Source organism: Cervus canadensis, chromosome 11 (genome assembly GCF_019320065.1).
Source record: "Cervus canadensis isolate Bull #8, Minnesota chromosome 11, ASM1932006v1, whole genome shotgun sequence".
Taxonomy (NCBI): Eukaryota; Metazoa; Chordata; class Mammalia; order Artiodactyla; family Cervidae; genus Cervus; species Cervus canadensis.
The window spans coordinates 53,297,234-53,325,136 of NC_057396.1; positions in this window are offsets into that span (position 1 = coordinate 53,297,234).

Consider the following 27,903-nt stretch of genomic DNA (forward strand, 5'->3'; position numbering starts at 1 on the left):
GCAAACAGGATACTCATTGGAAAAGTCCCTGATGCTGGGAAAGATTGAGGGCAGAAGGAGAAGAGGTCGTCAGAGGGTGAGATGGCTGGATGGCATCATCGATGCAATGAACATGAACTTGGGCAAACTTCAGGAGATGGTGATGGACAGGGAAGCCTGGCATGCTGCAGTCCATGGGGTCACAAAGAATTGCACATGACTGGGCAACTGAACAATAACACGCATAATGTCATCTACCTAATATATACTGAATAAATGTGTGTTGAATAAATAAATGTTATACCTATTACAGTGCTGTTGCATATTCCTTCTTGGATGTCAAAAAGATGTGACAGTGACATTCGTCACTCCATTGACTGACAGGATTTATTTGACTGATCTGGCACTGAATCTTTGTGTTTCCTGCAGATCTTAATTTTCCATATAGTGCATAAAAGTCTTAGAAGATCAAATAATACTAGTTCAGGATAATTATCTTAGAAAATCATTTTTCTTTGAAAACGAGGCTTCCTGATTTGAAAAAAAAATGATTTTTGTTTTTTGTTGTTGTTTTTTTTTTAATAATTTAACAGTTTGAATTAAAGATTTGAATTAAGGAAATCTTTGTAAGGGTAAACTTCGTTAAAAAAGCTAGATGGTACAAATTCCAACTCTACTTGAGTGCCAAAAAACTAATGCTTTAAGACACCCTGATGGTGAGACAAGGTCAATAAAAGCTGGAGGAAACAGTAAGCAAAAAAAAGAAAAACAAAACAAAACAAACAAACAAACAGTAAGTAGTTCCTTGGCAAAACTGTCATATCAAATCCTCCCTGTCTCAGATTTCTTCCTCCACCTATTGTTCCTGATCAGGCTTGGTCCCTGGGACCCTGATTCATGGACCTGCTATTCTCAGCATCTTTATCAAGTCCTTTCTGATTTCTAAACTCTTGCAGTTCTATTCTCAGCTCTAGTTTCTTTCTCTAGAACTTATCTTTAAATATCTCTTGGCATCCTTCTGTAAAAATACTAATTGTGACCCAACTACATGAGTTAGCTCCTCCTCCCACGCTACAGATGAAGACTGGTTTCTGATCACACATTCTTGTGACAAATTCAGTCCCCTCTTGTGAGGGTACAGTATTAATCATTAGCATATTCCCAAGCCTGTGTTCTTGTATCTGCTCTAATGAAGAAATACAGCTCATTTATTACTATTAACATCAATGGCAGAGTTACCATATAATGTATTGCCTCCACTAGGAAATATCTGAGACTGAAAGGAAGCACTAGTAACAATTGCTCAGGAGTAACAGGTACCCGTCAAGGTTGCTGGGTAAACTGGAAGTATTTGTTACCCTAATCATTGGTGATCATCTGGTTCCTCTAAGAAAAAAACTTTCCATTGAGATTCATTTACTTTTCTTGATGTGTTTACATCTCTCTTGCTGCTGCGGCTGCTGCCTCTCTTGGACTTTGCTAATTTTTGGAAACAAGTGATTTAAGAAATAGGTTAAGGACCAGACTTTTTGAAGTGCTCTTTAAAAGCAAACAAAGAACCATTCCAAGGGCCTTAGACATTCAAAAATGAGGAACATTTGACATTTCATTAGTTACTGGACAGGGACACTTTTCTTTTTAAAATAAAGAATTGATTATAGTGTCAGAAGGAGTTAAATACTTCTTTCTTCATTCACGAGTAATTATCAGCTTCTTTACATGAAACCTTAGCTTCTTTTGAAAAGCCTCTGTAACTTGGTCCAGCAAGGACTGTAATTTAAAGTTCTTTTATAGAAACATACATTAAAAATTAACTAAGTAGTTTAGCCTCTTTTGTGTAGCAATTTCCAGACTTCTAAGTTTAGGAGGATTCTTTATATTCACATATATACTAATAGAGTGTTTAAATTGATATGTACCCCCCAAACCATCTTAATCTCCAACACAGCAGCATAGCTGAATATTTGTGTGCTCAGCTGCTCAGTCGTGTCCAATTCTTTGCAACCCCGTAAGCTATAGCCTGTTAGGTTCCTCCATCCATGGAATTTTTCAGGCAAGAATACTGGAGTGGGTTTCCATGCCCTCCTCCAGGGGATCTTCCTGACCCAGGGATCGAACCTGTGTCTCCTGTGTCTCCTGCATTGCAGGCAGATTCTTTACCAGCTGAGTCATGGGGAAAACCCATAGCTGAATATTTGGGGAGCTTAAAAATTACTTCCATCTTTCCTATTTCCAGAAATTCTGATTTAAGCAGTCTGAGATGGGTCCCAGGCATAGACATTAAAAAAAAAAAAAAAAAAAATGCCCGGGGGGATTTAAATGAGCGGTTGGGAACAAGGACCTCTGATTTCATTTAACTTTTTCATTTTCCACCTGAGAAAATTGAGGCCCTCTTACTTCATCTGTCACTGTGGGTTAACAATCCACATATCCCTGTGAATTGTGAGAGGTTTTCAAAAGGGCTCTGTGAATGTGACATCACCTTCTTTATTTAGAACTGATCACAATTTTTATGGCTTTCAACAGATGTCTTGGTTTCTTGAATTATCCTTTCGCGTCATGGGGCTTCTAAGGCACTTGCTGCCAAAGAGCCGGAAGGTATGTCTCTTTTTTTCATTTTCCAGGTAGTAGAGCATATTTTAGCTTTTCATTTCTTGCCAGAGCTTTTGCTTCAATTTCTTTATGTATCTTTTTTGTCCACTGAAGTTTGTCATTTAACACTTTAGACTATGTGGATTGTATCCCTGAAGATCTCACAACTTCAAACATAATTTTCTCTTACCTTTATGCTTGAGTGATAGTTTAGCTTGGGGGTTGGCAAACTATGACCCATGGGTCACATCCAGTTGGCTTTTTGTAAATAAAGTTTTATTGGCACACAACAAAACCCATTCATTTATATATTGTATATGACTGCTTTCAGGCATAAGAGTAGAGTTGTGACAGAGACTGCATGAACCACAAAGCTGAAGGTATTTACTACTAGTCCTTTACTGAAAATGCTTTCTGACCCCTCCTTTAGCTGGTTTTAACTCCTTGATCAGCAAGGTGTTTGTAGGCATTACTCCATTATCTTCTAATGTTAAATGATGCTGTGGGGATGTCAGAGGTCAACTTCATTCCCATCCACCCTTCCTTTACCTACATGATTGGGCTTTTTTGTCTGGATGCCCAAAGGATACTTTTCTTTGAAATCCAGTAAATTCTAGGCTATGTCTTGGTGTCAGTTTTTAAGATTTATTTTCTTGGAATACTATATTTGACTCATTTTTGCTTATTTTTTTTAATGCTATCTTGTTTGTATACAGAACTGAACATCTGTAATCCAAAAAGACCAATTATACACATTTTTATCTAACTTTGGCTTTTATGGTGCTGTCTTTTTTCAAATTTATTTTATTTTGCTCATTTTTTACCCCCATCCTCAGTATACCCAACAGTATTCACAATATTTCTATCTATTCTTTCCTTCCTTGACTGTTGCATTCTGCTTTAAGATAGCTAAAAGTCATTAAATTCTTGGGGTATATGGCAATATGTTCGATCATAAGTTTATCTGCTTGATAGCAACTTTTTTGGTAAATGATAGTCATCTGCCATTTTTTTCTCTTTCTTTCCTTTTTTTTTTTTCTTGTAATATCTTTATGTTGTTTGTGTGCTGGTTCCTTTTTAATGACTAGTTACCTCTGAACAAGATTCAGTTCTTTCTGGACTAGCCACTTGCAGGAGGTTCATAGAGACAAAACAAGGTTATATTTTTGAGTTATAAAGAATTCTTTCTAGTTCACAGTTGTGGTAGAAACTACTAACTGCATTCTCCAACATCCATTTCTTTCTTCTGCAATAACAGGAACCAGATTCTGTTCGTTGTCATTGTGCCCAGCCAAAACTCTCAAGTTCCCAGCTTTCTTTATAGCTGGCTATGGTCAGACAGATAGACGAAAGCTCTATCTATGTAAAGCAAGTGTTGAGTGTGGGTTCCAGATAAGCTCCTTAAAAGTGAGAAGAGAATAAGGCCTTCTTCCTTACTGCTGTAGCCTGAAATATAGATGTAATGACTGCTGCTCCAGAAGCCATCTTAAACCATGAGATACCTTGAAGACAAAATCCACAGAAGGAAGCAGAGCAGAAAGTTAGGAACCAGGTTCCCTTATGAGACCATGAAGATGTTGTACAAACACTATTTTTGAAATTCTTTAAATGAGAAAGAAATAATCATCTGTCATATTAAAGTTGGTTTCTGTTATATAGCTGAGCATTATGTTAATTGATAACAGTAGTAAAACATCCCTCAGGTTTGAAAGAATGAATGCATGTGGCTATGCACAAGAGTAGATTTTGCCTTTGTTTTTTCACTGCTAGGAAAAGCTGATAGCTGGCCATTTACATCTTCTCTACTTTGCTTCATCTTACCATATATTGCTTCCTGTTAAAAGGTCACATTTGTGTGGTTCTGCTTTCAGCCCATTTCCCTACTTCTCCAAGCTGACAAATGAAGGACCAAAGAAGCTTCCATTACAAGCCTGCATGTTCCATGTTTATTGTTCAAACAAGGAACTGCTGGCTTCTCTCCTCAGGGTCTCCCATTTCTTAGGAGAACAGTGCTCTAAGATTTTGCCTTAGCTTGCATTTCCAGGTGGGTCCTGGCCTTATCCTGTTACTGGCCTCCCTGGTGGTTTTTGCTTTGAGAATCCCCTTCCTCACATATCTTGGTTCAGATCTCTAGCTGTTTCCTAGTTTTGTCAGAGATGGAACTTGCGTTCCTATTATCCTATTTCTTGCTGGAGGGCAACTTCTCAGAAAACAAGGTACACTGAAGTCCTTTACTCCTCTATTTTAAAACCAGAAGTCTCTTTGCTTTTATTTTTAAAATAATATTTTTATAAATTATAAAAGAATGTATGCTCCTTATGGAAATGTTAGAAAATGCAGAAAAATTTTTTTAAAAATGAAGGGAAAATTACTAATTTTACCAGTCTAAACTTCTGTTAAGATTTTAGAGAACATTCTTTCAAATTTTCTTTCAATCTCTCTATCTATAAGTATATTGATAAATAGAATTTATGTGTGTATATATACACACTTTTCACACACATGTTATTTTTTAACCTATTTATTTAGCTTTTGGGGAATATGAGAGATTTTTATTGAATAGTCTACAATATTATTTTTAATTGCTCTTTGGCATTCTAATATATGAATATAACATAAGTTTTATTAACCAGTCCCTTAGCTTTGGGCAGTAATCTTTTCCACACATTGGCTATTATATATAATGCTGCAACACATTTTTTTTTAACCTAAAAAATGAGCTAAGTATTTTTTTTTTTTCACATTTCCTTAGTAAAATCTTTATATGGTAAAATTTCAGCTCAGGTCAAATGGTCATTCATTATAAATCAGTAGTGGAGTAAGAGGTTCTTCTTATTATTCAAGGTCATGATGATGCATAACAGTAAATGGGAGCCTGTATGTATGTTTAATACCATTGGACTCTAAAGGTCTGTAGCCCGCCAGGTTCCTCTGTCCATGGATTTTTCAGGTAAGAATAGTGGAGTGGGTTGCCATTTTCTCCTCCAGGGGATATTTCCTACCCAGGGATTGAACCCACATCTCCTGTGTCTCCTGCATTGCAAGTGGATTCTTTGCCCACTGAGCCAGCAGGGAAGCCCAGGGTTCACCATTGCTCCAGCCCCACTAGAGTTGAGGCAATGCTCTTCCACACCACGACAGGCTCAGGCTGACGCTCTGTGTATGCACAGAGGCACAGAAGGCCACAGGCTGCCAAGGACTGCGATACCTGCCCTGCTGGGCATTCCTAATCTGTAAAGGCCTCCTCTGTCTACCATGGGGGTTCTTTGAAAAAGTCTTTAAAGGAATTTTAAATTTACAGAAGAGTTGCAACCACATACAGAGTCCCCTCACCCTGCATTTCTTAAGATAACCATCTTATATAACATAGTATAAGGATCAAGAACAGAGTATTATCACCAGCACTATACTGGCAGCTCAACTGTCAGACCCTGTTTGAATGTCACAACTGGATGACTAAACAATAACAACAACAATTTTTCCCATTAATGTCCTTTTTCTGTCCCAGGGATCCTGATGATGATCCCACCCTCTCTTTAGTTGGTACTTCTTCATCTCTTCTAGTCTGTAACAGTTCCTTGGTCTTTCCTTCTCTTTTCTGACTTTGGTATTTTTGACAAGTACTAATCAGTGGCTGTGTAGGATGTCACTCAATTTGAATTTGTCTGCTGTTTTTCCATGATTAGATTGAGGCCATATATTTTTGGCAAGAATACTACAAAAATGCTTTCGTATCTTTTCTCAGTGCATCCTATCAAGGGGTTCAATGATGTCAATATGTCTTATTGCTCCTGACATTTTTACCTTGATTACTTGGTTAAGTTGGTGTCTGACCAGTTCTTTCACTGTCAAGTTGTTATCTTTCCCTTTGTAATTAATAAGCATCTTGGGAGAGATACTTTCAGATTATGCAAATTTTATTCCTCCTCAAACTTTTGCCCAGTAATTTTGGCATCCATCAGTGTGTCTTGTCTGAAACAATTTCTCTGATGTTTGTCTAATGGTGATTCTATTATTTTCCTCTTTCCTTCCATGTTTATCAATTGGAGTTTATTGTGAGAGACAGCAAGCTCATTCCGCCGTTTATTTATTATGTCTGTATGGAGACATAGGTATTTTATTTTATTCTATGGATTAAAATCTAATAATAACATTATTGGGCTTCCCTGGAGGCTCAGCAGTAAAGAATCCTCCAGCAATGCAGGAGATACAGGACATGTGAGTTCGATCCCTGGGTCAGGAAGATCCCCTGAAGAAGGGAATGACTACCTGTTCCAGTATTCTAGCCGGGAAAAGTCCACAGACAGAGGAGCCTGGTGGGCTACAACCCATAGGGTCACAAAGAGTTGGACACGACTGAAGTGACTGAGCACCGAATATCATTATTAGATAACATCACGGACTCAACGGACATGAGTTTGAACAAACTCCAGGAGAAAGTGAAGGACCGGGAAGTTTGGTGTGCTGCAGTCCATAGGGTCACAAAGAGCCAGACAAGACTTAGCAACTGAACAACAACAATATCATTATTTGTTGTTCAAATTATGCTTTAGCCATTGGGAGCTTCTTCAAGTTGCCTCCTGTTTTCTTCCACATGTTCCCATCTTAATTTCAACAATTTCTTACTAGCTGTCACCATAAGTTCCAGGATCATCTTGTGTTTACCCTGCCCCCAATTTGAAATCAACTGCTCTCCTAAGAGTTTGTGTTTTTAGAGATCAAGATTTGGGCAATGGGTGTGTTCATTATTCCATGGTGTGTGTGCTCAGTCATGTCTGACTCTTTGTGACCCCCTGGACTAGAGCTCGCCAGGCTCCTCTGTACTGGGCTATTATTGCTTCCAGGCCTTCTCAGCAGACAGAGCTAGAAAATTTATTATGAACCAACATACATACATATATTTCTGTATTTATTTGCTTACATATATAGTAAAGCCCATGAATCTATGCTGATACCCTTGATGAGAGTCCAAACCACAGGATTTATTCTTATATTCATTTGTCCTTATTTATAACTTCTTTTCCCAACAGTAAGAAACACAGTTCTCATTTACAATTTATCTACTTATTTGTTAAATTCTGGTGTATGCATAAAGTTGTTTCAGAATTTCTAGACCTTACCCCTGTGAGAAACACTTTTACTAACTAGATTACAGCATCTATGCTATTGCCTTTGGGTTTTGAATAATCCATACAAAGCCTTTCCCTACACTGAGGTTAAAGAGGAATTTACCTGTGGTTTCTTTCAGTATTTGTATGATTTCATTATTTTACATTTAGAGACCTAATCCATTTGGAGTTTATTAATATAAATGATATGAGATATGGTTTAATATGATTATGATGTGGAATAAACATCCACAAAATATTTAATGGATTATTATGATTATGATTATCTTGGGGAAGTGAGCCATGGTAAAGTTAGGAAAACTGAAATCACATCGAGCATCTTCTCCAACCATAACACTATGAGATTAGAAATGAGCTACAAGGAAAAAAGCTGAAAAACAAACATGTGGAGGCTAAACCATATGCTAATAAACAGCCAATGAATCACTGAAGAAATCAAAGAGGAAATAGAAAAATACCTAGAGACAAATGAAAGCAAAACCATGATGATCCAAAACCCATGGCATGTGGCAAAAGCAGTCCTAAGAGGGAAGTTTATAGCAATACAGTTTTACCTCAGGAAACAAGAAAAATCTCAAATAAACAACCTTACCTTATACCTAAAGCAACTATGGAGAACAGTTTGGAGCTTCCTTAAAAAAACTAAAAATAGAGCTACCCATATGACCCAGCAACTCCACTCCTGTGCGTATATACAGATAAAGCCATAATTTAAAAACACACATGCACCCACTGTTCATGCCAGCACTGTTTCCAATAGCCAAGACATGGAAGCAACCTACATGTCCATCAACAGAGGAATGGATAAAGAAGATGTGGGTCATATACACAGTGGGCTCAGCCATAAAAAAGAAAATAATGCCATTTGCAACAACATGGAGAGAACTGGGGAGTGTCATACTAAGTGAAGTTAAGTCAGACAGATAAAAACAAATATCATATGATATCACTCATATGTGGAATCTTAAAAAATATATTTATTAACAAGACAGAAGCAGACTCATAGACTTAGAGAACAAACTGATGTGTACCGAAGGGGAAAGGTGAGGGGTGATAAATTAGGAGTTTGTAATTAACATATGCAAACTATTATATAAAAAATAGATAACCAACAAGAACCTACTGTATAGCACAGGGAAATCTACTCAGTACTCTGTAATAACTTAAATGGGAAAAGAATTTGAAAAAGAATAGATTTGTGTACATGTATATCTGAATCACTTTGCTGTACATCTGAAACTAACAGAGATTGTAAATCAACTATCAGTTCAGTTCAGTCGCTCAGTCGTGTCTGACTCTTTGCGACCCCATGAATCGCAGCACGCCAGGCCTCCCTGTCCATCACCAACTCCCAGAGTTTACTCAAACTCATGCCCATCAAGTCGGTGATGCCATCCAGCCATCTCATCCTCTGTTGTCCCCTTCTCCTCCTGCCCCCAACCCCTCCCAGCATCAGGGTCTTTTCCAATGAGTCAACTCTTCGCATGAGGTGGCCAAAGTACTGGAGTTTCAGCTTCAGCATCAGTCCTTCCAATGAACACCCAGGACTGATCTCCTTCACGATGCACTGGTTGGATCTCCTTGCAGTCCAAGGGACTCTCAAGAGTCTTCTCCAACACCACAGTTCAAAAGCATCAATTTTTCGGCCCTCAGCTTTCTTCACAGTCCAACTCTCACATCCATACATGACCACTGGAAAAACCATAACCTTGACCAGACAGACCTTTGTTGGCAAAGTAATGTCTCTGCTTTTTAATATGCTATCTAGGTTGGTCATAACTTTCCTTCCAAGGAGTAAACGTCTTTTAATTTCATGGCTGCAATCACCATCCACAGTGATTTTGGAGCCCCAAAAAATGAAGTCTGACTCTGTTTCCGCTGTCTCCCCATCTATCTCCCATGAAGTGATCGGACCAGATGCCATGATTTTAGTTTTCTGAATGTTGAGCTTTAAGCCAACTTTTTCACTCTCCTCTTTCACTTTCATCAAGAGGCTTTTTAGTTCCTCTTCACTTTCTGACATAAGAGTGGTGTCATCTGCATATCTGAGGTTATTGATATTTCTCTCAGGAATCTTCATTCCAGCTTGTGCTTCTTCCAGCCTAGCGTTTCTCATGATGTACTCTGCATATAAGTTCTATAAGCAGGGTGACAACATACAGCCTTGACGTACTCCTTTTCCTATTTGGAACCAGTCTGTTGTTCCATGTCCAGTTCTAACTGTTGCTTCCTGACCTGCACACAGGTTTCTCAAGAGGCAGGTCAGGTGGTCTGGTATTTCCGTCTCCTTCAGAATTTTCCACAGTTTATTGTGATCCACACAGTTGAAGGCTTTGGCATAGTCAATAAAGCAGAAATAGATGTTTTTCTGGAACTCTCTTGTTTTTTCGATGATCCAGCAGATATTGGCAATTTGATCTCTGGTTCCTCTGCCTTTTCTAAAACCAGCTTGAACATCTGGAAGTTCTCGGTTCACGTATTGCTGAAGCCTGGCTTGGAGAATTTTGAGCATTACTTTACTAGCGTGTGAGATGAGTACAATTGTGCCGTAGTTTGAGCATTCTTTGGGATTGCCTTTCTTAGGGATTGGAATGAAAATGGACCTTTTCCAGTCCTGTGGCCACTGCTGAGTTTTCCAAATTTGCTGGCATATTGAGTGCAGGACTTTCACAGCATCATCTTTCAGGATTTGAAGTAGTTCAACTGGAATTCCATCACCTCCACTAGCTTTGTTCATAGTGATGCTTTCTAAGGCCTACTTGACTTCACATTCCAGGATGTCTGGCTCTAGGTGAGTGATCACACCATTGTGATTATATGGGTCATGAAGATCTTTTTTGTACAGTTCTTCTGTGTATTCTTGCCACCTTTTCTTAATATCTTTTGCTTTTGTTAGGTCCATACGATTTCTGTCCTTTTTGAACCCATCTTTGCCTGAAATGTTCCCTTGATATCTCTAATTTTCTTGAAGAGATCTCTAGTCTTTCCCATTCTGTTGTTTTCCTCTATTTCTTTGCATTGGTCACTGAGAAAGGCTTTCTTATCTCTCCTGGCTATTCTTTGGAATTCTGCATTCAAATAGGAATATCTTTCCTTTTCTCCTTTGCTTTTCACTTCTCTTCTTTTCACAGATATTTGTAAGGCCTCCTCAGACAAACATTTTGCCTTTTTGCATTTCTTTTCCATGGGGAGGGGTCTTGATCCCTGTCTCCTGTACAATGTCACGAACCTTCCGTCCATAGTTCATCAGGCTCTCTGTCTATCAGATCTAGTCCCTTAAATCTATTTCTCACTTCCACTGTATAATCATAAAGGATTTGATTTAGGTCATGCCTGAATGGTCTAGTGGTTTTCCCTACTTTCTTCAGTTTAAGTCTGAATTTGGCAATAAGGAGTTCATGATCTGAGCCACAGTCAGCTCCTGGTCTTATTTTTTCTGACTGTATAGAGCTTTTCCATCTTTGGCTGAAAAGAATATAATCAATCTGATTTCAGTGTTGACCATCTGGTGATGTCCATGTGTAGAGTCTTCTCTTGTGTTGTTGGAAGACGGTGTTTGCTATGACCAGTGCGTTCTCTTGGCAAAACTCTATTAGCCTTTGCCTTGGTTCATTCCGTACTCCAAGGCCTAATTTGCCTGTTACTCCAGGTGTTTCTTGACTTCCTACTTTTGCATTCCAGTCCCCTATAATGAAAAGGACATCTTTTTTGGGTGTTAGTCCTAAAAGGTCTTGTAGGTCTTCATAGAACCATACAACTTCAGCTTCTTCAGCGTTACTGGTTGGGGCATAGGCTTGGATTACCGTGATATTGAATGGTTTGCCTTGGAAATGAACAGAGATCATTCTGTCATTTTTGAGATTGCATCCAAGTACTGCATTTCAGACTCTTTTGTTGACCATGATGGCTATTCCATTTCTTCTAAGGGATTCCTGCCCACAGTAGTAGATATAATGGTCATCTGAGTTAAATTCACCCATTCCAGTCCATTTTAGTTCGCTAACTCCTAGAATGTTGACATTCACTCTTGCCATCTCCTGTGTGACCACTTCCAATTTGCCTTGATTCATGGACCTAACATTCCAGGTTCCTATGCAATATTGCTCTTTACAGCATCAGACCTTGCTTCTATCACCCGTCACATCCATAACTGGGTATTGTACTCTGATATAAAATTTAAAAAGTTTTAAAAGTCTCCCTCACCATGGGTGCTGCCCATTCATGGTGATGACTGTTTGTTTTGCTCACAGTACCTGGTACAGAATAAATTCTCAATATACGCTTGCTGCATAAACGAATGAATGCATGCAAGCTTGTCATTCTTCAGTTATTCCCTTCTGGAAGCCACTGTCAATTTAGTACTCAGGTCACATGCTCCGAGGTGACCAATAAACGGGACCCCAGGAGACACAGAAGTCATGGGAGTTACACTCGTGTTTTTTGTCATTGATGCCAGTTTCACTCATGGATCCAGGGAGGTCTGACGCAGGGAAAGAGGCAGGTTGGGAAGAAAGGAGAGGGATGGGTGGTGGTCTCTAATAGTTGTTCCCTTAGATTTGGCACCTCTCTTGTAAACCTCATCACACTTATTACCTATTAAGTATCATCTTGTTCAATGTCTTATTTTCCTATTATACAATATGTTCCCTGGGAGTGAAGACTATGTCTTCTTTACTTATTGCTATATCACAAACACTTAGAATAGTGTCTAGAACATACTAGGTACTCAATAAATATTTGTCAAATAAATGAATAAAATGTGGCCTAGAGTTTTTGTGCCCAGTAAAGTAGCATGTGAGGTATCAGGACACATAACATATGGTTTCCACCTTCAAGTAGCCTGCAACATAGGTGTGGATATTTAGGAACACACAAAACTCTAATACACAGCTCAAAAGAGACTTCGCAGCAGGTAAAAAGTTTAAACCTTTGCTCCTAGTGAGTTGCCTGTGACCAGTGCTTCCATGACCAATAAAAACTGCTCTCTTCTACAAAAAAAAATATAATGCCATTTGCGGCGACATGGATCAATTTAGAGATTATCATACAAAGTGAAATAAGTCAGAGAAAGAGAGATATCTTATATCACTTGAATCTAAAAAATGATACAGATGAGCTTATTTACAAAACAGAAACTGACTCCCAGACTTAGACAACAAATTTATGGTTACCTAAGGTGAAAGGTCCGTGTGATCAGATTGGCTAGTTGTCTGTGATTGTGGTTTCCGTCTGTCTGCCCTCTGATGCCCTCTCTCGGTGCCTACCGTCTTACTTGGGTTTCTCTTACCCTGGACGTGGGGTATCTCTTCACAGCTGCTCCAGCAAAGCGCAGCCGCCGCCCCTTACCTTGGACGTGGGGAAGCTCCTCTTGGCCGCACTGACTTTATTTTTCTGGGCTCCAAAATCACTGCAGATGGTGATTGCAGCCATGAAATTAAAAGACGCCTACTCCTTGGAAGGAAAGTTATGACCAACCTAGACAGCATATTAAAAAGCAGAGACATTACTTTGTCAATAACGGTCCGTCTAGTCAAGGCTATGGTTTTTCCAGTGGTCATGTATGGATGTGACAGTTGGACTATAAAGAAAGCTGAACACTGAAGAATTGACGTTTTTGAACTGTGGTGTTGAAGAAGACTCTTGAGAGTCCCTTGGATTGCAAGGAGATCCAACCAGTCCATCCTAAAGGAGATCAGTCCTGGGTGTTCATTGGTAGGACTGATTTTGAAGCTGAAACTCCAATAATTTGGCCACCTGATGTGAAGAGCTGACTCATTTGAAAAGACCCTGATGCTGGGAAATATTGAGGGCAGGAGGAGAAGGGGACGACAGAGGATGAGATGATTCGATGGCATCACCGACTCTATGAACATGGGTTTGGGTGAACTCCGGGAGTTGGTGATGGACAGGGGGGCCTGGTGTGCTGCGGTTCATGGGATCCCAAAGAGTCAGACAGACTGAGCAAATGAACCCAACTGAACTGAAGGGGAAAGGTGGGGGGAGGGATAAATTAGGAGTTTGGGGTTAACATGTACATACTACTATATATAAAATAGATAATCAACATGGACCTATTATATAGCACAGGGAACTTTACTCAATATTCTGTAACAATCTATCTGGGAAAAGAATTTGAAACAGAATGGAGATATATATATAAATTGCTTTGCTCTATACCTGAAACTAACATTACATAAATCAACTATGCTCCAACGTAAAATAAAAATTAAATTAAAAAAGTCTTCTAGTAGTGAAAGAACATAGGACTGAAATAAAGTCCAGGATATAGTCTCTTAACCTCTCCAGGATTCTGTTTCCTCATCTGTGGAATATAAGTGGAGTTGGACACTGGAGTAATGACTGATAAGAAACTTTCTGATAAAATTCTTAGAAAATGTAAATTGCAAGGTGAATATACAAAGAGAATAGATGAGCAAGCATTTTCAGCCCAAAGATGTTTCAAAAACACATCATCACAAGGCTGCCCCCAAAATGGACTATATCTCACATAATCACATATTGAACTATATGTGAACCTAAGACATGTAAAAGGAATATTTAAGAAGTTTTCATACAACACAAAATAAATCCCTGAGAAACTAGAGAACAATATCTTGGCTAAAGAAAGGAGTAGTTGATATTAGTTGAACTGTATGTATTCAGAAATTTAATGATGATTACAGTTGAATACAAGAAAGACATAAGGAAGGGCATGGGCTGCTTTCAATCAGGAGAGTGTGTTATGCTTGGAGCCATGAGAATTACGTGTGAGTGGTCAGGGTGCTGAAAGAATGGAACTGAAATGGGCTGTCAAGATTGCATGAATGATTAATGTGTAAGTGCAGTGATGTGGATCAGAACATATCGCACATTTGATTGAGTGGAAAAAGCGTGTGTGTAGGGGGGAACCCAGTATGTATATGTGTACATGGGTCTGTTTTAATATCATGTATTAATAGACACTAGCCAGATCCATTAAGAGGTTGTCACCAAGACTCATCAATTTTTCTTACATTATATTTCTTGTATCCATGCTTCTTTTTCATTTCCTCTTCCTTTTCCATAGTTTAAACCCAACATTTCATGTCTTGGCATGAATTTTGCAATAGTCTCCCAATTAATCAACATGTCAATCTTCACCAAATCAAATTGACCACACCTAATGCCTCCAAGACAGTACTTCTAAAGCATCTCTTTAATTATGTCACTCTTCTATCTCAACGCCATATTCTCCTTCTCCCTATTCCCACAAAATGGCCCAGAACAAGCAGGCTTCAAACTGTGTGCCAAGTAATACACTTAGTATGCTCCAGAACTAAAAACTGTGTTTATTTTTACTTAGCCATTGTCTTTCCAGCATCTAGCACAATACTTGGGGCAGGATAAATGTCCAATAATAATTACTAAAATAAATGAATAATGAAGCGACTCTTAATTGCCAGGAAATGGAATTAGGGAAGACCAAGAGACTGGAATCTGGGCCCCCGATTTCCTCTCAAATCAAAAGCCCCCTCATTATCTACTAATTATGTTGATAGTCCCAAGTTAAATTTTGTTTGAAAGAGTCCTATTGTTTCAAATTTTTTGTTTTATTTTGAAAACCAATGAACTTTGTGTGTCTATTCCTGCCTTGGAAACAGTTTCATTTGTACCATTTTCCTAGATTTCACATATATGCATTATATAGATTTGTTTTTTTCTTAACTTCACTCTGTATGACATACTCTAGATCCATCCATGTCTACAAATAGCCCTGTTTTGCTCCTGATAGTGACTGAGTAATATTCCATTGTGTATATATGTACCACATCTTCTTTACCCATTCATCTGTCACTGGAGGGTAGGATAAATTGGAAGATTGGGATTGACATGACATGTGTAAGATAGATAGCTAGTGAGAACCTGATATAAAGCACAGGAAGTTCCGCTCAGTGGTTTGTGATGACCTAGATGGATGGACTCGGGGTGGGCTGAGAGGGAGGTCCAAGAGGGAGGGGATATATGTATACATATGGCTGATTCACTTCAAGGTCCAGCAGAGACTAACATAACATTGTAAAGCAATTATATTCCAATTTTAAAAAGGAAAATCAATGAACTAGATAAAAATGTCTTATCTCTTATATTCAGATCCTCAAGTAAACCTTCTAAAATTAAATGTAGAGGATAACATCAGTTTTTTGCTCAGCAACCCTCCCCTAAACCCCATGGCCCTACGGCTGCCATGTTTGTTCCTATATAATCTTATCCCTGAGAAACAGGTTTTGAGTCAAGCCTGGCCAATTATAATCCTGGACATCCAGACAAGAGTTGATTTGTTTGGGGTTGGGCACCTGACTCCAGCTGAGCTCTTCATTATCCTTTCCTGGGATTTAAAACATTTTTTAAAAAACAAACAATACAGTAACAATCAGTCCTTTTCTGTGGGTGAAAACTGTGGAAGAAATAGAAGCAAAGACACAGAGAGAAAGGGAGATGAGAGACAAAAAGCATCCTGGTGGCCTTTGAACCCCTGGTTCTATATATGTCTTTGTCAAAAGTTGCGTTCTATGGAAGCAGGCTCTGAGATGGAGCTGGGGTGGAGTACATTGACTAGGAAGCATCACTTATAGAAAGGAGGGGAAGAAGCAGGATTGGGTGGAGGGAGAAACTGAACTGCAACTCAAGTCTAAGAAAGCTCTGGCTGACCCCAGAGAGCTCTGTAACGTATGTCATCCCTTGGAATTGTCCAGCATTGGCTGAGGTGGCCTGGGCTTTATACTCCCACAGTGACTGGTCACTGGACATGGGCCGCCCAGGAAAATTGCATGTTCTTGGGTGAGGCAACTCTGCGTAGCTCAGAAGAAGCTGACAGCTGAAGGCTCCCTACAGATCACACTGCCAGCACCTGGAACAACACATCCTTCCTTGAAAGGAATCTGGGCCATACATCTTGGGTCCACCAGAGGCACATCTTCAGTCTATCTTCCTTCTGCTTGATGTTCAACTCTTTCTTTTGATTATGGGACACACTCCATTATGCTGTCAACACATTTTGATTTTTGCCAAACCAAGGTCAAGGTAGATTTTTACCACTTGCCACCAAGAAAGCTCTGACTAATATCCTCCAGCCAGATCATTCCCCAGAATAACTTCTCTAGACCTTTGGCCTTGAAATGCCTGCATTTTTCTTCTCTACCCACTCATCATGCAACAATAGTTTCCTGAGCATCTACTATGTACCAGACAGGAATCTAACTCCCTCTTTCCAAAAGCTTAAGCTGCTGCCCCCCAGCCTTTAGATAGCCTCTCCCTACTGAGGGACCCTCAGCTAGTGGCCCTCCTTTGAACACCAACTGTGTGTGTGTTGTCTCAACCTTTCACTCTACACCACTTTGCCTCTCCCTGGACCCAATTTTCTTTGGGGGAACTGCTTTTGTGACACTGCTCTATGAAATGAAGGGCTTCATTGAGCAATGGGATGAGAAAAATGCCCAGGGAATTTGTCTTAACCTCTGTTCATTACATTTCTGTGTTCTTTGAGATTCTCAGGGGAAATTTCTTTTCTATCTCAGTCTCCACAGCATGTACAATTCTGAATAACTGCTTGGTGTTGATCTCACCACCCTGTGAACTGTGTAACTGGCTAACTTGCTCTTTTCACAGTAGTTGCTAGAGAGCTGGAGGCAAATCTGTGAGGCCCTCTTACCCAACCAGTAACATTTGATGTCCATGTGACTAAATGCTGCCTCCAGGTAACTGAGGCTGAGGACATATTTTATTTGTTTAGTTAGGGTTTCTTAAAAATAGAATCTGAATGCCTTCAGGCCAGGCCTATAGTCTCTTGTGCTTATGTGCCTTGTCACTCAGTCGTGTCCGACTCTTTGTGACCCCATGAACAGTAGCCCACCACGTTCCTCTGTTCATGGGATCCTTCAGGCAAGAATACCGGAGTGGGTTGCCATTTTCTTCTCCAAGATACAGTCTCTTGGTTGCCACAAACATACCCATTTGTCATTTGAAATATGTATGCTACCTGTTTGCTCCCTAAAAGTATTTGATTTTTTGTCTTCAACTGTGGTATGCATTAAAAAAATTAATGGTACGTTTAATTTGTGTGTGCACACATGCTCAGTTGTATCCAACTCTTTCCACCCCGTGGACTGTAGCCTGCCAGGCTCCTCTGTCCATGGAATTTTCCAGGCAAGAATACTGGAACGGGTTGCCATTTCCTATTCCAAGGTATCTTCCCAACCCAGGGACTGAACCTACATCTCTTACATCTCCTGTATTGGCAGGTGGGTTCTTTACCACTGTGTCACCTGGGAAACCCATAACCTACACACATCCCATATACTTGAAATCATCTCTATATTATTTATAATACCTAATACAATGTCAATACTATGTAAATAGTTCTAAATACAATGTAAATAGTTGTCAGCTCTAGGCAAAATCAAGTTTTGCTTTTTGGAACTTTCTTGGTCCCTCCCCCCATATTTACCGTAGACGGTTCATTGAATCCACAGTTGGTTGAATCTGGAGACATGAACACCAGATAGGAGGGCTGACTGTCCTAAAGCAGGCAAGGAGGAAGCACACAGACTGAGGAATGGCTTTCTCTTCTCCCCTCCTTCCTCTCCTAGCCTCGCTGCTGATCTTGGCAGGGGGATTGGAGGGGCAAGCACTGTGGTATCAGAGGAGTCTAAGCTTATGGCTGCTTTAACGTTCAGACATTTCCCAATATTCAAATTCACTGAGAAATGCTTTTAAACTTAAAAAAAAAATAGAGATCCAATTCCACACTTGGAGGGAAAACCTTTAAACACCAACCTAAAAAAAGAAGCTTTGCAAAGAACCTGTATAGAGAGCCAGGTTGTCCCAGGAGGTGAGGTTAGACGAGGCTGATGACTTTGCCACGTATAATTAAAGCGTGTTAAAAGTCTTTCCAACTTCTGTTGCAGCAGGCCTGGGGAATTCTCCCACGTGCAGCCACACTTTTGATTGAGGGTGTTAACTCCAAAAAGCTCTTGTGAAACGATTGCTAGGGTGGAGTGAGGCTGGGCTAGAGCCACACAGCAACACAGCTTCCCCTAGAAGCCATTAGATTCTGGAGAAGTTGGAAGCAAGTTCAGAGGCATCTAATCCAACTGGTAGAGGCCAAGGCGACCTCTCACTGTCCAGTGGCTTCCATCCTCTGCAGGAGCTGATGCCAGGATGGGAGTCAGCCCTGTGGTTAGAAGAGTCTATTTTATTGAGAATGAAGCATCACTCTCTGTGATGATCGCCTTTGCATTGTGATTTGCCTTAACATACTGTGAATGAAAAATATTGCCTGCCATATTAGTGAACAAAGGATGCTGCAGCCATCAAGCCATCATGGTACATGTCAATGGTGAGCCCTGAAGGAACACAGGATGGAAACAGGATGCCCGCCATCAAGCCATCAGTGACTGCAGCCAACCCCGTCCCTCAACAATGCACCCTGAGAAGACTCAGGATGAGAAAGCACAGGATATTGGCCCTAGATAGCTGAGGTGCACATCAAAGAAATGATTTCAGTGAGCCCAGACTCTTGCATCTTCTCATACATAGAAAAGTGCTAAACTCTGTAACTTCTTTCTGGCTACCTGGTCTTTGTTGCAAAAACTCCTATAATATTCTGGGCCCTCCCTTCCCTTCTTTGGAGCAGCTTCTTAGAACTATCTAAGAGGCTGTGTCCCAGGCTCAAGTCCAAAGTTTTGTCCCCCAAATAAAACCTAATTCTCAAGTTTCAGATTGTGCATTTTTTTTCAGTCACAATACATATCTAATCCTAAATATATGTACTCAGCTGGTCCTCACTTGGCCAGGATTTAAAGGGACCTGAAAATGGGGTGGGGTGGTTTCCATGATGCAGGAGGGGTTCAGGCTGCTGCAGGAAACAGGTCTAAACGAGACTGGGCAGAGGTAACCTGCGGGAGCGGCGGGGGCAACAGCTCTGCAGTGGGGCGGGCAGCCAGCATGCAGCAGGAGAGACCTGGGTGATACCCAGAAACAGGCTGAAAAAAGGTCCAGTGGGCTGACCTTGCGTCCCCTGGGATCTCCCCCAGTCAGCTGCCTCAGGCATCAGAATTCACTGAGTGCTGGGCTAGATATTCAGTCAGTTCAGTTCAGTTGCTCAGTCATGTCCGACTCTGCATCCCCATGGGCTGCAGCACGCCAGGCCTCCCTGTCCATCACCAACTCCCGGAGTTCACCCAAACTCATGCCCATTGAGTCGGTGATGCCATCCAACCATCTCATCCTCTGTCATCCCCTTCTACTCCCGCCTTCAATCTTTCCCAGCACCAGGGTCTTTTCAAATGAGTCAGCTCTTCACATCAGGTGGCCAAAGTATTGGGAGTTTCAGCTTCAACATCAGTCCTTCCAATGAATATTCAGGGCTGATTTCCTTTAGATGGACTGGTTGGATCTCCTTGCACTCCAAGGGACTCTCAAAAGTCTTCTCCAACATCACAGTTCAAAAGCATCAATTTTTCGGCACTCAACTTTCTTTATAGTCCAACTCTCACATCCATACATGACTATTGGAAAAACCATAACCTTGACTGGATGGATCTTTGTTGGCAAAGTGATGTCTCTGCTTTTTAATATGCTGTCTAAGTTGGTCATAACTTTTCTTCAAGGAGTAAGTGTCTTTTAATTTCATGGCTGCAGTCATCATCTGCAGTGATTTTGGAGCCCCCTCCAAAATAAAGTCTGTCACTGTTTCTACTGTTTCTCCATCTATTTGCCATGAAGTGATGGGACCGGATGCCATGATCTTAGTTTACTGAATGTTGAGCTTTAAGCCAACTTTTTTACTCTCCGCTTTCACTTTCATCAAGAGGCTCTTTAATTCTTCTTCACTTTTTGCCATAAGGGTGGTGCCATCTGCATATTAGGAAACCTTAATCTGATCCCGGCTCATCTTTACTAGTTCAGTTACCTTGGGAAGATCATTTAAGCTCATCATATGTCAGTTTCTCATCTGTAAAACTGGGTTAAAAATGCCTAAACTTTCTACTTTGTAGGACTCTCTCAAGGATCAGATGGGATAATGCACATAAATTTTAGTAATGATGAAGGGCTTTAAAGCACATATATGGGGTAATATGACCCATCTCTGCTTCAGTTTTACTTTCCTGCCTTTAATTTTCTTTGTATTATGTCAAAACTTATTTACAATCTTCTGTATAATGTTAAATCACACATTTCAAGGTGCATCCTACTCTTTTTGAAATATGATGTACAATAAATATAAACAGCCACAAAATACTTAATGGATAGTTATGATTACTGTTGTCTTGGGGAAACATACTAGGGGAATTATACATGGAATATATTATACAGAAAATAAATTATGCATGGAATACATTACATATAAAATATATTGTATAGAGACTATATTAGAGAAAGAATATATTAGGGAATATGTTATAGAATCTATTATACTATATTATATTCTGATCTAGGCTTTTCTGTAAACACTTTAAAAGTGCTACTTTCTCTACTAACTGGGGAACTCCTTTACCTTGAGACACATGCCTCACCCAGTTCTGTAAAAAGGAAAATTCACCAGGAGTTGCTGCAGAGTCCTTGTCCCCAGAAGGAGCGGGCTCACCTATCTCAGCACCAGGAGAGCCATTTGCCCCACCTCTGAGGTGAGGTCTGTCCGTGAGGGGGTGCAGCCCAATGTGTGGCTTCCTTTTACTCTCTGTTTTACAATCGTCACCTGTAGAGTCCTCGGCAAACCTGATTGGCCTTCTCAATTCCTACCCACACCTGTGTGAGGTGAGGCAGGCCTGCTCTTCTGGGGCGGGTGGTTAAAGCAGGCCCTGGGAGACGTGTGTGGTGGGAGGCACAGGCTAGAGGCAAACAGACCTAACTGAGGGCAGTTCCCCAAGGTATCCGGGGCCACACTACTTGTTTGGTCTTGGGCAGTTTAAACTCTCTGAGTCTCAGTTTTCTCATCTACAAAGTGGGGAAAATAATAGCAGCTACAAAACTAAGTTTTACTAATAATAAAGGTATTAAACTGTGGCACCCTTACCCATCTTCTCATTAATAAACTACTCCCCCCCCACACCCTCTCACGTGAGTAAATCTACAACCCGAGCATGGCTCAAAAGAAAATATTTTGTGTTATGTGAAAAGAGGAATTTAGATGAAATTTTTCCCTATAATATTTGAAGTCTGTTTTCTGAATCTCGAAATTAAATATTCTTAGGACCTTCAGAGGTAAATGAAAACACAATTATGTCATTCTAAACCAAAAAGGTGGCTATGACCTCTTGGTGTCTGATTTTAAAAAGCTGTGAGGACTAAGCCAGTTAGCTGTCATTCTAATCAGGATTCAAGCCTAGCTGGGGAATATGAGTGAATATGATTCACCTGCAGGCTCTGAACCCAACAGGTGGTAAGCTGAGCTTCAACAAAAACTTTATTAAAGAAAACCACCCCTCCTCCACACTTCACTCACATGGGAATTGCACCTAGCACTTGGTTCTTGCCCTTTTTATGCACACATCATGACATTTATAATTTCACTCAACCTGGCTGGATGAAGGTGATCCTCTCTCAACTTACAAAGGCCCACTTTATAAGAAATATAAGAGGAAGGCCGGAGTAAGATTTAAGGACTGCTACCAAATGCATTCACTTAGAACCGTCACTCTCCTTGCTGCTCTGGTTCCTGGAATTGCATCTGAGATCCAAACCTTTAGGTTCACTAGTACCTGCAAAGACTTTGAGGCAAGTGCAAATATCATGCACTGTTCACAATACATGGGAACACTTACATGCATGTATATATGGCCCACTGGTTCCAAGGCCCTCCGTGAACTTTGCCCCACTTCCCCCTCCCACCTCTTCTGTCCCACTCCGCCCCAGATTGCCGCGCTCCAGCCAGCCAGGCCTTCCAGTTCAAGGGAAGTAAAGCTTGTCTTGCCTCAGGATATTTACACTTGCAATCTTTTCTTTTTTTTAAATCAGTCTTTTATGGTCGGTTTACAACGCTGTTAGTTTCTACGGCACAGCAAAATGAATCAGCCGTGCGCATACATAGTTGTCATTGTTGTTTAGTCGCTAAGTCGTGTCTGACTCTTTCGAGATCCCATGCACTGTAGGCCACCAGGCTCCTCTGTCCTTGGGAATTTTCAGGCAAGAATACTGAGGTGGGTTGCCATTTCCTTCTCCAGGAGATCGTCCTGACCCATGGATCAACCTGCATCTTTTGCATTGCAGGCAGATTCTTCACCACCGAGCCACTAGGGAAGCCCACATATACACATATGGGCTCCCTTTCAGGCCTCCTTGCCATTTAGGTCACCACAGAGCATTAAGGAGAGTTCCCTGTGCTATAGAGTATGTTCTAAACATTCTCTGCTGACTCACTCCTCAATAACAAATAACACCTTCTTAGCGAAATATTTCTGGAGGAGGAAATGGCAACCCACTCCAGTATTCTTGACTGGAGAGATCTGGCAGGCTACAGTCCATAGGGTCACAAAGAGTCAGACATGACTGAGCAACCTAGCAGCAGCAGCAAAATATTTCCTTATTGTCTCTCGGAAGTGGCACACCTCCGGTTTTTCTGGAACACTTCTTTTTTATTGCTTTCATAGCACTTATCACCGTGTCTCAATGATTTTAATTTCTGGAGGTGACTGAGTGATTTTTAAGATACTACACTGAGTGATTTTTAAGATACTACAACACCATAAGATAAGGTACCAGGGACTTCCCTGGTGGTCCAGTGGTTAAAATTTCACCTTCAAATGCAGGGAGTAAGCTAAGATCCCACATGCCTCATGGCCAAAAAACCAAAACATAAAACAGAAGTGTGCATGTATGCTCAGTCACATCCAACTCTGCGGCCCCCTGGACTATCTGTAGCCCACCAGGCTCCTCTGTCCATGGAATTTTCCAGGCAAGAATACTAGAATGGGTTGCCATTTCTACTCCAGGAAAAAAAAAAAAAAAATGGAAGTAATATTGTAACAATAAAGACTTTAAAATGGTTTGCATAAAAAAAAAAGGTACCAATTTCCAATTATAAAATAAATAGTCTTGGGGTTAGGTGGTGACTATATTTAATAATACGGTAATACATACTTGAAGAGGCTGAGAGTAGATCTTAAATATTTTCATCCCAAGAAAAAAAAATTTATAACTACTTATGATGACAAATGGCAATTAGATTTATTACGGTGATCGTTTCACAATATGTACAAATAACAAATCATTATGTAGTACCCTTTAAACTAACAAGATCTTATAAGTCAATTATACCTAAATAAAAATTAATCAATTTTAAAAGGAAAAAAGCATAAGGCACAGAAAACAAAAAACATCATTAATATGCACATCTTGAAATAATCTCATCTATTGATGCATTATTTTGCCTATTCCAATAGAAGGTAAGTCCCATGGAAGTGGGAACATCATTCTTATTTTTCTTTACTATATTGCTAGTGTTTAGGACAATACCTGGTATATAGTAGGTGTTCAATCAATATTTATTGCATGAATAAATACTTATGAGCTTCCAGAGTCAGAAACTGTGTGGTCTGCACATTTGTATCTTGTTGTTCAGTTGCTAAATCATGTCAGACTCTTCACAACCCCATGAACTGTAGCATGCCAGGCTCCCCTGTCCTTCACTACCTCCCAGAGTTTGCTCAGATTCATGTCCATTGAGTTGGTGTTGCTATCTAACCACATCATCCTCTGCTACCCTCTTCTCCTTTTGCCTTCATTCTTTCCCAGAATCAGGGTTTTTTCCAATGAGTCAACTTAAGGTGGACGAAGTATTTGAGCTTCAGCTTCAGCATCAGTCCTACCAATGAGTATTCAGGATTGATATCCTTTAAGGATTAACTGACTTGATCTCCTTGCAGTCCTAGAGACTCTCAAGAGTCTTCTCCAGCACCACAATTCAAAAGCATCCATTCTTCGGTGCTCCACCTTCTTTATGGTCCAACTTTCAGATCTGTACATGACTACTGGAAAAATCATAGTTTTGACCATACAGATCTTTGTCAGCAAAGTGATGTCTCTGCTTTTTAATATGCTGTCTAGGTTTGTCATAGCTTTCCTTCCAAGGAGCAAGGGTCTTCTAATTTCATGGCTTGCAGTCACCATTAGCAGTGATTTTGGAGCCCAAGAAAATAAAATCTGTCACTGTTTCCACAAAAAACAAATAAATAAAAGTAAAAGACACATAAAATTTGTATATCCTTATCACTCTCCATCCTTACACTTCACCCAGCACAGTGCAAAACACACAGTAACTATTGTAAGTAAAAAGGGTTGTTGAATTCAACTGAACTGAGAATGGTAGTAGACCATTTTAATTTGTGTTGTTTCAAATAGTTATAACAAATTTATCCATTTGTTGCAGATGAAGTAGATGGAACGGCACAAAAAATCATGAATTTTGGTGGATGTGGTATTTGGAAGAAATAAGATAAATAGATTCAAGACATATGCCTCTTTAGTCAGGGATTAGCAATAACATCTTCAAATACAGGGCCTTTCCTGATAGCTCAGTTGGTAAAGAATCCACCTACAATGCAGGAGACCCTGGTTCGATCCCAGGGTTTGGAAGATCTGCTGAAGAAGGGATAGACTACCCACTCCAGTATTCTTGGGCTTCCCCTGTGGCTCAGCTGTTAAAGAATCTGCCTGAAATGCAGGAGACCTGAGTTTGAGTCCTGGGTTGGGAAGATCCCCTGGAGAAGGGAAAGGCTACCCACTCCAGTATTCTGGCCTGGAGAATTCCTTGGACTGTATAGTCCATGGGGTTGCAAGCAGTCAGATACGACTGAGCGGCTTTCACTTTCACTTCAAATACATTGCACCACAGGTTACAAAGAACCCCGTCATCTCTGCACTCAGAAGGCATTTAAATTAATCTCTTAAAATACAAATACAATATACCAAGACCTTAAAAACATTTATCTCTAGACAGCAGGATTATGAGTATCTTTGTAGTTTTATGCATTTTTCATATTTTCTACAGTTAAACATGCATGATTTTTAAAAAGAGAATAAAAATCATTCACAAAGAAATTAACATTTCAGTTACATTTTATTCTGGTGTCTACCCTAGAACACACCAACAGATTAGTAGAACTAACAAAGGAGCCTAAATTCTGCAGTGTTTTTTCTAGATCATTCTTTATTTATTAATGTCTCAGAATAAATGTGAATTCTTAAATTATCCTTCATGAAATCTATTCAGAGTTTCCATTAACTCCAGCTAACAAGAGCAGAGCACGTTACCATGTCATGCAAGAACAGAAAATAGCCTGGTAAATTCTCCAGGTCCCCCTACCGATGTCAGCCCTGCCAAGTTCCTTACTGACGTCCTCGAAACTGACATTACCCTTTCATTGATGTCACTGAATCAGGAAGCTGAAAAGCTGTTGCAAAAATGACTGTTTCTATTGCAAAGGTTTAAAACTTTAGAGATTGAAAGGTTAAAGTTAAAAATATGTATTTTAATTTGAACAACAGATGGCATTGGAGTGACTACAAGGCTGAATTAACTCTCAAGGCTCTATGGCTGTTTGTGGAAGGAAAAAAAAAAGACAACCAAAACCCTTAAAAAGCCCACACTGGAACACACAGCTCAAGTGCTGGTGACATCAGCAGAATCCCTCTGTTGAATTAGAGTACCGAATTTGGCTGCAGAGCCATCTGTTAGCCTCCAGATAGAATAATCTTCTATGAAATTATACTGCATCATTTCACTAAATGAACCTTTCCAATTTTTAGGACTTCAGCCTCATAGCTTGCTTACCTCCTGAAGTTGCCATGGTTCCCTGAGCCCCTGAGATACACAGGGCTCCTACTTGCTAGAGTCTACCATGGACTGTCCCTTGAGAAGATGTGTCCGGTCCTAGGTCCAGTTCTGTGGAAACAGAGTGAGATTGGGAATTTCGCAAAGTGTGCTCATCACTCAGCCGTGTCCAACGCTTTGCGACCCCCATGGACTAGAGCTCGCTAGGCTTCTCTGTCCATGGGATTTTCCAGGCAAGAATACTGGAGTGGGTTATTGTCCCCTCCTCCAGTGGATCTTCCTGATCCAGGGATCAAACCCATGTCTCCTGTGTCTCCTGCATTGCAGGCAGATTCTTTACCTGCTGAGCCATTGGGGAAGCCTGTGGAGTTACTTGGAGAAGGTTTATTAGGGCATGCTCTTGCAAGGAAATGAGTAAGGCAGGGTGGGGCAGAGGGGAAAACTAACCTATGAGGTGGTTCCTACTCAGGCTTCCACCATCCTACGAGGAGCTCTGCTGCCAGGAAGCCCCCTCAGATTGTCCCAAATGGAGTCAAAAGAAGCTGGCCATTATAACCTCATATCAGTTGTCATCGGACACAGGCTGCTCCCTGAAAGAGAGCATCACCTTGGATGAGAAAGTTCCCTGTAACTGAGACAAGTTCCAGTCAGAGAGTCAGTCAATATAACCAACAACTGAGAGATGAACATCTTGACCCCATAGGGGATCTGAATAAGGCACTCTGGTCTTTATTCCATGCCCACCCACCCAGACCCTTCAGTGACTATGGCATCCATATCCTTGAAAGTCAACTCCTTTCCTCCCTCTCAGCCTTGGCCAAACTTCTTTCCAGTGTCTGAATCGCCTAGGGACAAACCTCGGTTATCTCTAATATTAAGGTACGGATTCAATTATTTATTCTTTGAACACTACCAATCATATGCTGAGAATAAGTCCCCTCTGAATTTCAGGGAATAAGAAGGGGCATTAAGAATTGTTACAGGAAGAAGGAACACCATGTGTGCGGGCTTGTAGGCAAGAGAGAGCATGGATGAGTTCAGAGAACTGAAAATGGATCAGAACCCAAGAAGGAACATGCTGGGAGCAGAGCAGAAGGAGCTTGTGAAGGGCGCTGTCTCCCACACAACAGAGCTTGAGATTTGTCTTGACATCATTCCATCATCCTACCATCGCTTTGGCAAAACACTTTGGTGTCATTGTTGATTCATCTCTTGCACTCAGACCACACATATAGTCAGTCATGAAATCCTATGAGTTCCAAAAAAAGGACAACAATATTTATTTCCTTACTTATTTATTTCTGGTTTTTTCCAGTTCCTTCTTACCACACCCATTACCCCAACTGTGGTCCACGCCTCATCATTTCTTGCCTGGCTGATTGAAATAGTTTCTAA